This window comes from Meleagris gallopavo, chromosome 8 (genome assembly GCF_000146605.3).
Source record: "Meleagris gallopavo isolate NT-WF06-2002-E0010 breed Aviagen turkey brand Nicholas breeding stock chromosome 8, Turkey_5.1, whole genome shotgun sequence".
NCBI classification, from domain to species: domain Eukaryota; kingdom Metazoa; phylum Chordata; class Aves; order Galliformes; family Phasianidae; genus Meleagris; species Meleagris gallopavo.
In genome coordinates this window covers 6,845,205-6,857,335 of record NC_015018.2, presented here as the reverse complement: position 1 = coordinate 6,857,335, position 12,131 = coordinate 6,845,205, and the positions used below count along the sequence as shown (strand labels likewise).

General features: G+C 37.4%; 1 long non-coding RNA gene across 1 annotated transcript in view; it reads right to left on the bottom strand.

The window, feature by feature from the left end:
- LOC104911897 overlaps window positions 1–11,812 on the bottom strand; it is a 32,021-nt gene extending 20,209 nt beyond the window's left edge. Inside the window, exon 1 of the long non-coding RNA XR_794252.2 lies at window positions 11,745–11,812. This is a non-coding gene — a long non-coding RNA (uncharacterized LOC104911897). The remainder of the gene's footprint in view (window positions 1–11,744) is intronic.
- Between the last annotated feature and the right edge of the window lie 319 nt (window positions 11,813–12,131).

Below are 12,131 nucleotides of genomic sequence, written 5' to 3'. Positions count from 1 at the left end.
CTCATTGTACTGTATTTTGTTTCAGCAAGTATTAGATAATAAATTATAGCTGAAATAAGACATTTCCAGGAGGAGGAAACTATCAGCAACATATACCTGCTTCTCTCAATTTTTCAATCCAGATGTAAAAAAACACCATTTTTAAGAACCCACTTGTTTAACAGAGGGCTTTAGGCCAGATTATTCCTAATTGTACAGCAGGAAAAGAAATGCACAGAAAATAGCAGGAAAAGAAATGAAAGGAGAAGGGAGATGCTGAAACAAATAAGAAAGTAAGACCGAGTGAATAAAGTTCCAATATAAATATAAAGAGGACTACAACAGAAGAGACAAAAGTGGAGAGGATAACATTTGTCTTGAATAATGCTCATGTCCTCTCAGTACCGTAACTACTCAAAGCTGGGAAATTTGTTAAAGAAATTAAACCCTTCGTACTTGTCACAATAAACCAAAAGAAAATCAAAGTAAGTGGCTTCAGAGGTGCACACATTCCGAGGACATACAAAGATGCACAAGATCTTCAAAGGAAAAGGAGTTAACTACCAAGCTCTGAGATTTGGCTGCCCAATACCTTCAGGCTCTTCTCAGAATGCGAGCCTAAGGAGTACCACATTAGATGAAAAAGAAGGTTCACAATTTGGTCACTACAAAGATAAGTTTATCTCCTGTATCAGGCAGTTATGCAGAAAAATGTCTGGATGCATTTAAGTTATGTGCATTTATTGAAGTTTAACCACAACTGGAGCATTGCCAGCTTTGAACTCTAAACAGTAAACTACTTAATAATCCCCATCTGAGAATAATTATCTTTTCCATGTATTTGAAAATTACATATTAGATAATGAAAGTTTCTGCTGCAACAGCTACTTTTTCACCCATTCAAATAACCTCGTCTGTCAAGCAATTTGAGAATCAAAACTACCTAAAAATATTTGCTATAACAGTTGTTACATTTGAGTAATCAGGGTTGTCATAGGAACCCCAAAGAATAATTGGAGCTGTATGTCAAAAATAAGGCTTATATATTACAACAAACAATAGCTAAAGGACTTTTATGAAGCAGATCAAAACTGCAAAGCATTGTATTTCTTATTATTTTTTTTTTTTAAATACTTACTGTATGTGGCAGGAATGCCACTAAAAAAAACCAGCTTCTTTTCCAGTTGCTAAATTTGAAGGAAATTCTGCATAGTATAGATGACTGTTACATCAGCTTCACATTTTATTTTACCATTCCAGCTTATTCAGTTTTAAGTGCCCAAAACAGAAAGACCCAGGATTTTGTTAGTGTTTTTTTCCCCTGAAACAAACTTGGAATCTCACTCCATAAAAGCCTCAATTGCATGTTGCAAGGGAATACTTTATTTGTGAATACTCAGTGTTACACACCATACTCTGAGAACAACAGTGCTACTCTCGTATTAAGAAAACAGAACACAGAACTTGCTCTGCAAGCAACACATGTATATACACATTATATTAGTACAGATACACTAGTTATAAAACAGAATTCAGTCAAGGGATGAGTAAATTTGAGTTCCTGACCATCTAGACTGCTGAAGATCACCTCTGGTCAGGTTTCCCTTCTTTTCACATTAAGTAAGTAGCAGGATTTGCACTAATCTATACTACCTCAACCTTGAAGAATCAATTGACCAGAAGAACTAGGTACATTTGTCAGCAAGATTTAATCATACAGTAAACTATCAAAGTATTTCTTCTCAAGGGAGAAACTCTTCAGTTATTTATCTCCATCTTCTTTCTTCTTCCCTTTCTCAGAAGAAATCATGTCATTTATACAGCCAAAAGATACAAGTAATACATACAGTGAAAAACACACAGAAGATGACACAAGATGTGGTAGACACAATCAAAACAAACAGGGTTGTGCCCTGACAATGAAAAACTGGCTCTAGTTGCAGATCACTGGGTCTTCAAGAAGAAAAAAAAAAAAGAGACTTCCAGCTCAGACAGTTGGCAGAAAAGTTTCAGCCTCCAAGAACTGCAGCTACTCAGGACTTATTTGAGAAATTTATAGTTTAAACACTTGGAGAGCTTTTACATTAAAACATCTGATTTTGGATGGAAGCTGGAATGCTCTCAATGCAAAGGAACAATGAAGGAAAATTCTCTTAAAAAACACAAACATTGTAGAATAAAAAATGAATCTGTCACCTTTCTATATCTGCCAGGGCATCTCTGCAATTGTTTGTATGTTTGCTTTTTAACTTCAGCATAAAAAATAGCTCACTTGAACTGAAATAACAAAAAGGAACTTAAGAAAATCACAAGGGTAGCTATCAATTAAAAAAAGGAAATAAACAAGTTATTCATTTCACGAACGAACAACCTCTCTCTTTCAGTGTGGGAAATCAGTCTCCTCAGTTCAACCCTGTTAACTACAACAGAAAAATGAGGGCTGTTCTGCAACTAATTCCTCCTATTTTATTATGCTATCCCCTTATGTCAGAGGCAGATGGTGGTCAGGTGGCAGTAGAGGTTGACCCTTCATACCAATATTTCATTACACATTATTGCCACAGAACAGACGGCAGCAGAGGGGCAGTCTGACACAATGGCACCTGAAATGGAAGTGAGTGAAGCAAAGGTGCATCACTCAATTCCTCCATGTGGAAAAAATAGCATCCACTAAAATTCAGTGATGCTTGCTGAACATTTATGGAGAACAAACAGTGGATACGAGCACAGTGAGGTGGTAGGTGGTGCATTTCAGCAATGGTGACAACCACTTGAGAACAAGCCGCATTCCGGATGGCCATGACACACAGCTGTCACATCACAAAATGAAGAGCATCCAATCAGTCAGCTCACCTGCACAAATTGGTGGACCATGGTCAGGGAATCACGCACAGAACTGAATCTCAGCTTCAACATGCTGGAAACAATGGTGGCAATATTGCAATATCACAAGGCTTGTGCCAGGCAAGTCCCACAAATGCTCACACAGGAAGAGAAAGAACAGCACATAAGTTTATCAGGTCCTACTGAACCAATACAAGGCGGAAGGTGACAGTTTCCTGGATTGCATCATTACTGGTGACACACGTGTCACCATAACAAGTCAGCATCAGAACAGCAGTCCATGGAGCGATGACATGAATTCTCCATCAGAGAAAAAAGTTCAAGATACAGCCCTCAGCAGATATAGGAATGTGTACTGTCTTTTGGGATAGGAAAAGGGTGGTCCATCTGGATTTCTGCAACTGGAACAATCCATCAAGTCTGATTACTGTATCATGACATCAACTAAGCTTAAGGTTTCAACTTCCAGAGTCAGGCCAGAGAAGGCAGCAACATCTCTCGCAACACAATAGTGTCAAGTCCCATATCACTTGGAATACTGTGGAGCACTTTGCCAATCTTGGCTGGACTCCTACTACAGCCACCATATAGTCTGTACTTGGTACCTTCTGACTCCCATCCGTTTGAGTTGATGAAAGACGGACTGCACAGGCAACATTTTCCTACCAACAATGCTGTCATAACAGTTGTGAAACAGTGGGTCATCTCCACTGATGCAGATTTTTAAAAGTGCATCATGAGCACTGCTCTCCATTGCTGGCAAATATGTATAGCCAGATGAGGTGACTTTGTTGAGAATAGAGTGTTTTGTGGCTGAGAATTTGCTCTCTCGAACAGTGTTATTGTGCTCCTAGTATCTGTTGTAGTTTCCATGAAAATAAATAGGAGCCATTACTTTCAGGGTCATGTACAGGCCTTTTCAAGGCACAGAGCACTGAAGCAATGAAAAATTATAGGTTCAAAAAAATAACTTCAACAAATTAAATTCCAGAAGTACATGTGTCGCAATCTACACTTAAGAACTTTTTATTTAACATACTGGAATAGGTTTTGCAGATAGTTTGTTTTTTTTTCATGCTATTAAAAAAGCCTAGAAAGCAATTAAATTGTATGCCCACTTGTAGTTCTTATTTGTTTGTCCAGGCAGTGTTTTGAACAGCTGAGTTCTTGACTTCAAAGTCATTTCCTTCTAGGTTGTCTAATTTAGACATGAAAAACACACATCCCTCTAAGGCTTACATCACCAACAAAACCCCAGATGAGTTTAGATGGTACTTCAGCTTTCACTGCCTTAGTGCAAGGAGCTGAAATGGTAACCTATGGCCCCTAGAATTCCGCATGCTTAGTCTTATGTCAGTAAGAAAATCACTCTGTTGAGAGGTCTAAAACACAACCCAAATAACTTTAAAACAAAGGACTTGAATCAGATGTTCAAAGCTACGTCTCTTGGTCAGTGACAGCCATGGCAAGTCTGCTGGTCACAGGGCCCAAGGGCAGCCTGAGCTGCAAGGACAGCTTTGTCTCTGTCACCTGAAACGGCACTGAGAATTTGTGTGAACATAAGAACTACTGCAACATACCTTGCTTTCAACTATCAAACAATGGAAGTTAACATGAAGCACTTAGTTTTCCTGCTTGGACTGTTTCACAGACCAACATGCACCATTTCTGATAACAAGACTGCAAAGCCTGTCTAAGGGTCTGGTGACAAACGTTTCAAGCTCAACATTCTGCATAAAATAATCTTAGTAAAAAAAAATACAAGAACAACCAGCATTCCAATACAATTGAAGATATTTTTAAGTACTAATACAACATTCCAGTAAGTAGAGACAATGTACTGCAAACTCCCATTTTGGTTTGTCACCAATAAATAGAAATCCTTTCTCCAACAAGAACTACCTCCAGTATTCTCAAGGCTAGAGGTAAAGTTACTCCCTGCCAAGCTACTGGAGCAGGCAGATTGGGCAAAATATTAAAAAATTAAATTGATTAACTACAGACTACCACATCCATGAATACCAAAATCACTCTCATCTCTGAGTCAGTATGAAACAGATGGATGTGAAGCAAGGGAAGATGCTTCAAAAATATGCAATTGGATAATGCAAAAACAGAGCAATGATTCAGTGCCATTTGTGCAAGGTTCTGCAAAGAGCAATTTGAAGGAACCTTCCAGGTACAAGGAAGTGAACGCATGCATCCCTTGGAGGGTGAGGTAGAGGCATAACGTTTTCCTGTATTATTTTCCAACTGCTAAAATCCCCAAATGTTTTTTTACAAACCATCTGTATGCAACTACTCCCTCTAGTAGTAGCCCTTCTAGAAGGCTAGTCCTTCTTCAACTTTACCTGTCTTTGAAAAGGCTAATATTGAAATGATTTTACAGACTATCATCTGGGATACCTTACATGGATAAGATTAAATATTGGCAAAGAAATTTTTATTATTCCACTGTGAGTTATTTATTCCAGGATCAGAGGAATTTGATCTTCACATATGAATTAGTCCATTTTCTTTCAGTTGATTTTAATTTAAAATTACCTACATTAAATGCCAAAACAACCTCATCCAAAAAAGTGAAAATGTTTCAGAATTTTCCAGCTAATTTAGATTCAGGTATAAAAATGCAACAAAAAACAACTCTTTCCAAATGGAATTTCTACAGTTTCTAGCCAAAAACTAAGCAAAAATATGAACTTGCTTTCCTTTAATTTCTCATGACCCATAATTTTGTGGTCTGCATGTACAATGTCAAGACTTTCACAAACAAGCCAAGCAGGACATTTTAAAGGACTATACCCTCGCCCAGATTGACAAAACTCATACTAACATCTTTAGTACATCTTTGGAACCTATTCTTAACATAATTATCAAGAAGGTAAACACATGAAGAATGATGAAACAGAAGCTAAAATTAGAGAGCAAGATTAGCATCATAGGCAGTGTAGTAATCTAGTCATAGTACTGATCAACAGATATCAGCTTATAACACTTCAGAAAGCTATTTAATATGTAGTAAGTAAAGGCAATTAAGGTAGCACCTGCAAACAAGATCAGCTTGCACTACGATATCGTTAGATTAGTACCAGAGGGTCAAAGAGAACAAGCACACAGCATTTTTTTTAAACCTACACTTTACCTAAAATGAACTGGGAAAGTAATTCTTAAGACAGGAGTCCACTAAGTATTGCTGCTGCATCTAAAAACAGCACTAAGCAAACCTCTTGCACAAGTAATGTTTACTAACCTCTGTACTTATTTCCTTTATAAATACAATAGGGAATAAAGTTGTCAATTGCCCTTACCTACAGAGAAGCATTTATGCCTTTCCTCAACTTAATTTCCATGTTTTATGAGCCCTCAATATTAATCCAAGATCATGTTTTTCTTTCGACTAAATGGCAATATATCACAGAATCACGGAATGGACTGGGTTGAAAAGGACCACAGTGATCATCTAGTTTCAACCCCCCTGCTACGTGCAGGGTCACCAGCCACCAGACCAGGCTGCCCAGAGCCACATGCAGCCTGGCCTTGAATGCCCCCAGGGATGGGGCATCCACAACCTCCTTGGGCAACTTGTTACAGTGTGCCACCACCCTCTGAGTGAAAATATAACCTCTCTTTTTACGAAGAAAACACACACAAAAAAACCTATAAGTTTATTTGTATTACAACAGCATCAGGAGGGACAGTCAATGCTCTGAAGCGACCATCACATGTGAAAGCCTTGAGAACTAGACCCATCAGACAGCATTTCCATACTGCAGACTAACTAATCACTCCCACTGTATCAGAAGCAGCAAAGATTAAGCTAAAGATCATGATTTTATTCATTTGCATTTTAAAAGGTCTCATGAGTACTCCATTCTTTTAACAGAACAATGCTACAGTAGAAACCTGACAAACACTTTTCTGCAAGAAGACAGTCTTCCCATCACTCAGGCTTCCCTGAACTAAGTGAGAAGTTCAAGTGAACATACTTGCTTTATCTTTTTAGCAAAACTGAACTTACTTGAATAGTCTCTTTGTTCCTTTTGTTGTGGTTTTGCCAAAAGGGGGACCAAATTCTCTATCTCAAAATTTCTTGCAAATGTTGACTGCTGACATTCTTTCAACTCTCTCATCCATACCATTATCTTGGAGCTGTCCCTTTATCTTCCTGGTAAGCTAACTGAGAGGAAACTAAACAAATTAGAAGCTCATGGCACTACAGACTAGCACTGAAGCAAGTACTGGGACTGCATTGCCTTCGCAAACCCTTAACATATGTTCTGAGCTCAAAGTCTACATATATTTTAATGCTAATGGAAATATGAATTGATTTCTACACAGAAAAAAATTGAAGGTGTGGAACCAGTATCTGCAAATCACAGCTGCTCCTGGTTCTTGCAGTTGAAATATAAATAAAGCCCACAATAATGAAACACGAATTCAATATATCTAATTAGCAAAATACATAGCACTGGCAGCACTAGTGCCATCAGAAATGAGAGTGCAGCCTTAGGGAAACATGAATTACAAATACAGAGTTTCAGAGAAGTCATGGATGAAGACACATGAAAACCCCATCAAAAGTTACTGCTGAACAGTGATTATAATCAGTCTGGGACATCTTAGTTTCAGGTCAATGATTAATACTTATGTCTCAAAGTGCCTTAAAGCCATCCACATTTAGAGCTTTACCTACACATTTCATGTTCGAAGATTAAGAAGCAATACTGACCAATTTCCAGCATGATCTACAGCAGACAAAGACTTCTTGGGTTATATTTGCATAAATAAGTACTTACAAAACCATTCATGTACACAATAACTCTGTCAGTATATTCACACACGCACTTTGCAAGAGTTCACATCTGCCTAACATCATCCCCAAAAAATGCTCTTCAAAGAATAAACAAGTGAAAATAAAGGATTTTGTAGAATACTATTATCTTAAATTAATTGACCCGGAGGCTGTTTGCTTACTGCCTCTGCTATGAGAGCATCCTAAACTAAAAGTAATGTACATTCATTATTAACTAATTCATTAGTTCATACATTCATTATTAACTAATTCAATGACAATTTGAATTTGATAAACAAGGGATGCAAGATGCAATTAGGTATGTGTATTTGTGTTTTGTTTTGTTTCCTTTCATCTTCTATTGTACTGTGTTTCTGATCTTTATCCTGGAGAAGTAGCTAGCTTTAAATGATAGTTTCATTGACTAACATTTCTAAAACAGCTGCAGTATGTTCAAAGGTCTGACTCATTTTACAAAGAAAATGAGCAAAGACAATCCTAACCTTCCTTTAGACACTAAACCACATTGCACTGAGGAGCTTACACCTGACCTACAGTTAAGCATTGGACTGAATCCCACATGCACATTTCCAGAGGCCCTCTTTCTGAACACAAAGCCCCATATTAGCCTAAGAACTCCAGTCAACTGAATCCCAGCATTCTCCCAGTGCTGTGATTCAAGTTCTATGTGCACTGATGCGTTGAGGAATTTCAGAGTGAGAGGTTATCATTTAGCACTAAGATTTCCAAATATTAGAAAAAGATAAAGGCAAGACAAGGAGGCCAGAACAAAAAGCAAGCAGAAGTGATGTATTAAATTCCCCTCTGTCCATGCAGCCAACCTTCATCTGTTTTGGATTACCAATTCCTTAAGGCAGAGACCCATCACCTTCTTACATTTTACATGAAAGTGCCATGCATATCTATAATGCTACATAAATTATACGTTCCCTGGAACAATGTCCTGGCTTTGTCTGGGAAGGGCCTTGCTAGCACATGAGGCGTGAACCAGATGTTACGGAACTCAATGGAAAAATTCTGCCATCGACTGCAAATGGGCTTTGTATCAAGTAATAATTTTACATTAAATATTACTTATAGAAAAAATAAGAACAATAATAGAGAGAGCAAGGCCCACAATGATCTTTTACATTAGCTATTTTATGTAATAGCAGCCAACCAGTCCATGCTTAATAATACCTGTCACTGAACCACAAACCAGAGTGATCTGGAGAGAAAACTATTGTTTATTTCTTGTTAAGTAATTAGCAACTACCAGAAGTTTTGAAAAATCTATCAGACTATGTTAGGTCTTCCCCCAACTCTGAAGCAGTAGTCAAGCTTAAAAAAAAAAAAATAAATATCGGAAGCACGATGATGTCCTCAGATTATTATTAAGTAACACCAGAGAAGAACACTTAGCTATTTTCCCTTTCTCATATTTAATTCCAGAGAAGTTGTACATCATCACCATCTTCCCCACAATATGGCAGAAATTATAGCCATACTTGTCCCACACAGCCAAGAACCGATGGGAACAAGGGCTAATTCCGCAACTCCATCAGCAGAATACATACTCAGTTCTGCTAATATGCTCAGTGAAATATTGCACCTTGATACTTGAACTATTATTAAGCTTTTAACATAAGAAGTTGATAGGAACAGTTCACACCCACTAACGCCTACTTTATTACAAAAATTAATGGCAGCAATACTGCTCGCTCATGTTGGAAGATCAGTAAAAAACTTAGCACCACAAAACTTGTGTTAATAATCCTGGATGAGTTCTGACTTCAAGCCCAGCCCAGGGAGCATAAGTAACTTCTGTTCCTCCTGATGTCTACTTACACTAGCTGAGCTGTCTCTCATGGCCCAGCCACCAAGCCAGGCCATCTGCGAGCAATCAGCATAGCCTTGCTGCCTCCAGTACTGGCCTCCTCTCTTCCCTTTTTATCTGCCTCTCTCAAACTGAATCACCTTCTGAGCCTTTGCCCATTGTCACTGAAGCACTTGCATGAAAGCTTCTCACACCCAACCCACTCCTTTGAACCCACAGTAAGTGCAACACATGTCAGAAAACATTTGTACAGTCTCAAGATGCTATATGCAACAGTATTTATGCAAATTACACCCTCAAATCTTGATGTCACTCATAAGTAGCACCCTTCTCACCAATCAAGTCTGAAGTCTGATAATACAGCCCTGAAGAGAGGCTCATTTTAGAAGCCATTTTAAGATGTATTTACTACACCTTCAAATTCATACTAAGTTTCTGAAAGTATTTTGCTCCCTTAGCTTCCAATATGTTTCCAATGTTTCAAATCACTCTTCCTCACTACACAACCTGAAACACATCAGTAGTCTTCATTTTACCTCCAGAAATGCCTTATTCATTTCACATGAGAGAAAGGAAAAAACGTAGCCCCGATTAAAGGAAATTGCACAGACAGAGACGGTGAGTAAGCCATGAGACACTGCCCAAAGATTTTTTTTTTTTAACAGAAAGAAAACTTGTGAAGATAGCTTCCATCTGTTTTTATTAGCTGTAGTATCTCATGTATGTACAGAGAAGATTCACTAATGCAAGTTAAACTACAGAGTTACTCAGACGCTAAGAAGAGCGTTAGTTAAAGTGCAGCATTTTTAACCTTTTGCTACATCCACACTGTGTCTAAACAACCACACAGGCTTATGACAGTGCATTAATGCCAAAATAGACATATTAATATAAGCTAAGTGATATACTCTTATTCACAAAGGACATGTCATTTTCTATTAAATTCAAAACAGTATTTTTTGTTACGCTAATGACAGCGTAATTCTAAGGTAGTTTATACCTACGGTAAATAATCAAGTATCCAGACACATTAAACATGCAAGTCATTCAACTCCACAGAGGAAACATTCAGCTGTAAGAATTATGAGTCATGTTACATAAGGGTGAGAAAATATTGTACCGTAAAGTGATGTGTAGAACGAAGTACCTGCTATAAATTGCAGGTAAGTTGCATCAAATTATAACAAAACCACACATTTTAATAACATTCTAAAGATGAATTCTTAACACGTCCCCCAGCTGTGCACACTAACATTGAAAATTAAGCAACACATTCAGAAAAGTAACTCATTTGTCAGTCCCAGTGTAGTCTAATGTAATCTAGTGCAAGAATGTAATCCAAGAATCCCATATAATACTAAATAAAATAGATATTTTGCCATTATCCACACTTCTCCCCCTCCAGTCTTGACCAGGGCATCTGCTGATCTCATACAGGATAAAGTGTTCTTTCACATTTAAAAACATATCTTTTAAAAATATGATCTCTAAGTATGAACAAAATAGGGCAGCCACTTATTTAACAGGCAGCTAATCAAAAAGAAGTTTCAAGGCATTTCAGGATACAACCTGAAGGTTTACACTGTCTTCTCTGGAGCGCAGAAAGACAAAACAGCTCATTTTTATTTGCATACTACATGCACTATCTTCATCGACTCATAAATAATAATTTACACATTATTCATTAAAAAACCCATGTTGCTTTGTAAAAAGCAATTTCAAAGCCATTACTCTTGTTCATGTTTCTCTTTGTAGCTGAGTTGCTGTGGGACTATTTTTTCCAGTCCTTCCGTGCCTCTGTCTAACCACAGACTTTATTGAAACACTGTGTGGATTGTGCATTTCTTTCTTGAAAGGACTTTGCATTTCTCAACCAAATATTTATGCTTTCAATGATAGCACAATAAGTTTCATGTTATTTCTTCAGTAACAGGATGTAGTGTTTATCCACAGACAAAAATGTTAAGACCACCACACCATCTTTCTGGTGAACCCTGTGCTACGAGGGGAAAATATTTTCAAAATATTTCCCCCTAGTTTGAAACTTCCAATTAAAGAATAATTAAGCTTTTAAGTGAATTACAGTAGCATACACCAAAGAGCACACTTATCATTATAGTTTACGGACAGCTGATGGTTAGTAGGCATTAAACAGCAAAATTGAAAAAAAATGGATTTAATAACACAGTGGAAACTGCACCATAAGTTTCACTGGTAGAAATCATGAATGAACAAAGAGCATCGTTTTTTGTCTAGTCAGTTGTTATGATAAAATTATGGTAACTTTCTTACCTTCTGAAAAAAGTCTTCCCCACTTTTCCCTTTGCCCTCAGCAGCAGCTGTAAAACAAAAATGACATCTGGTTATAAAATATACCTGGGAGAAAAGTTCTAGGTCTACATATAAAAAAAACATCATCAATGAGCCCATGTTACTGCGAAATTATAACTCCAGTAAGTTATTTCTTATGCAATAGACATTTATCAACAACTGACTAATACTTGGAACAACATCTTGTGAGTCACTTGCTGCGGATCAGTTCCAAGCACATGTTTATTTGCATAATAGAGCTACTATACATATATACTTGGTAACTCAAATTTAGATCTACAGTCACCTACATCCAATGATTTATTCACATTGCATACTTTGCCATGCACTTTTATTAAGATGTAAACA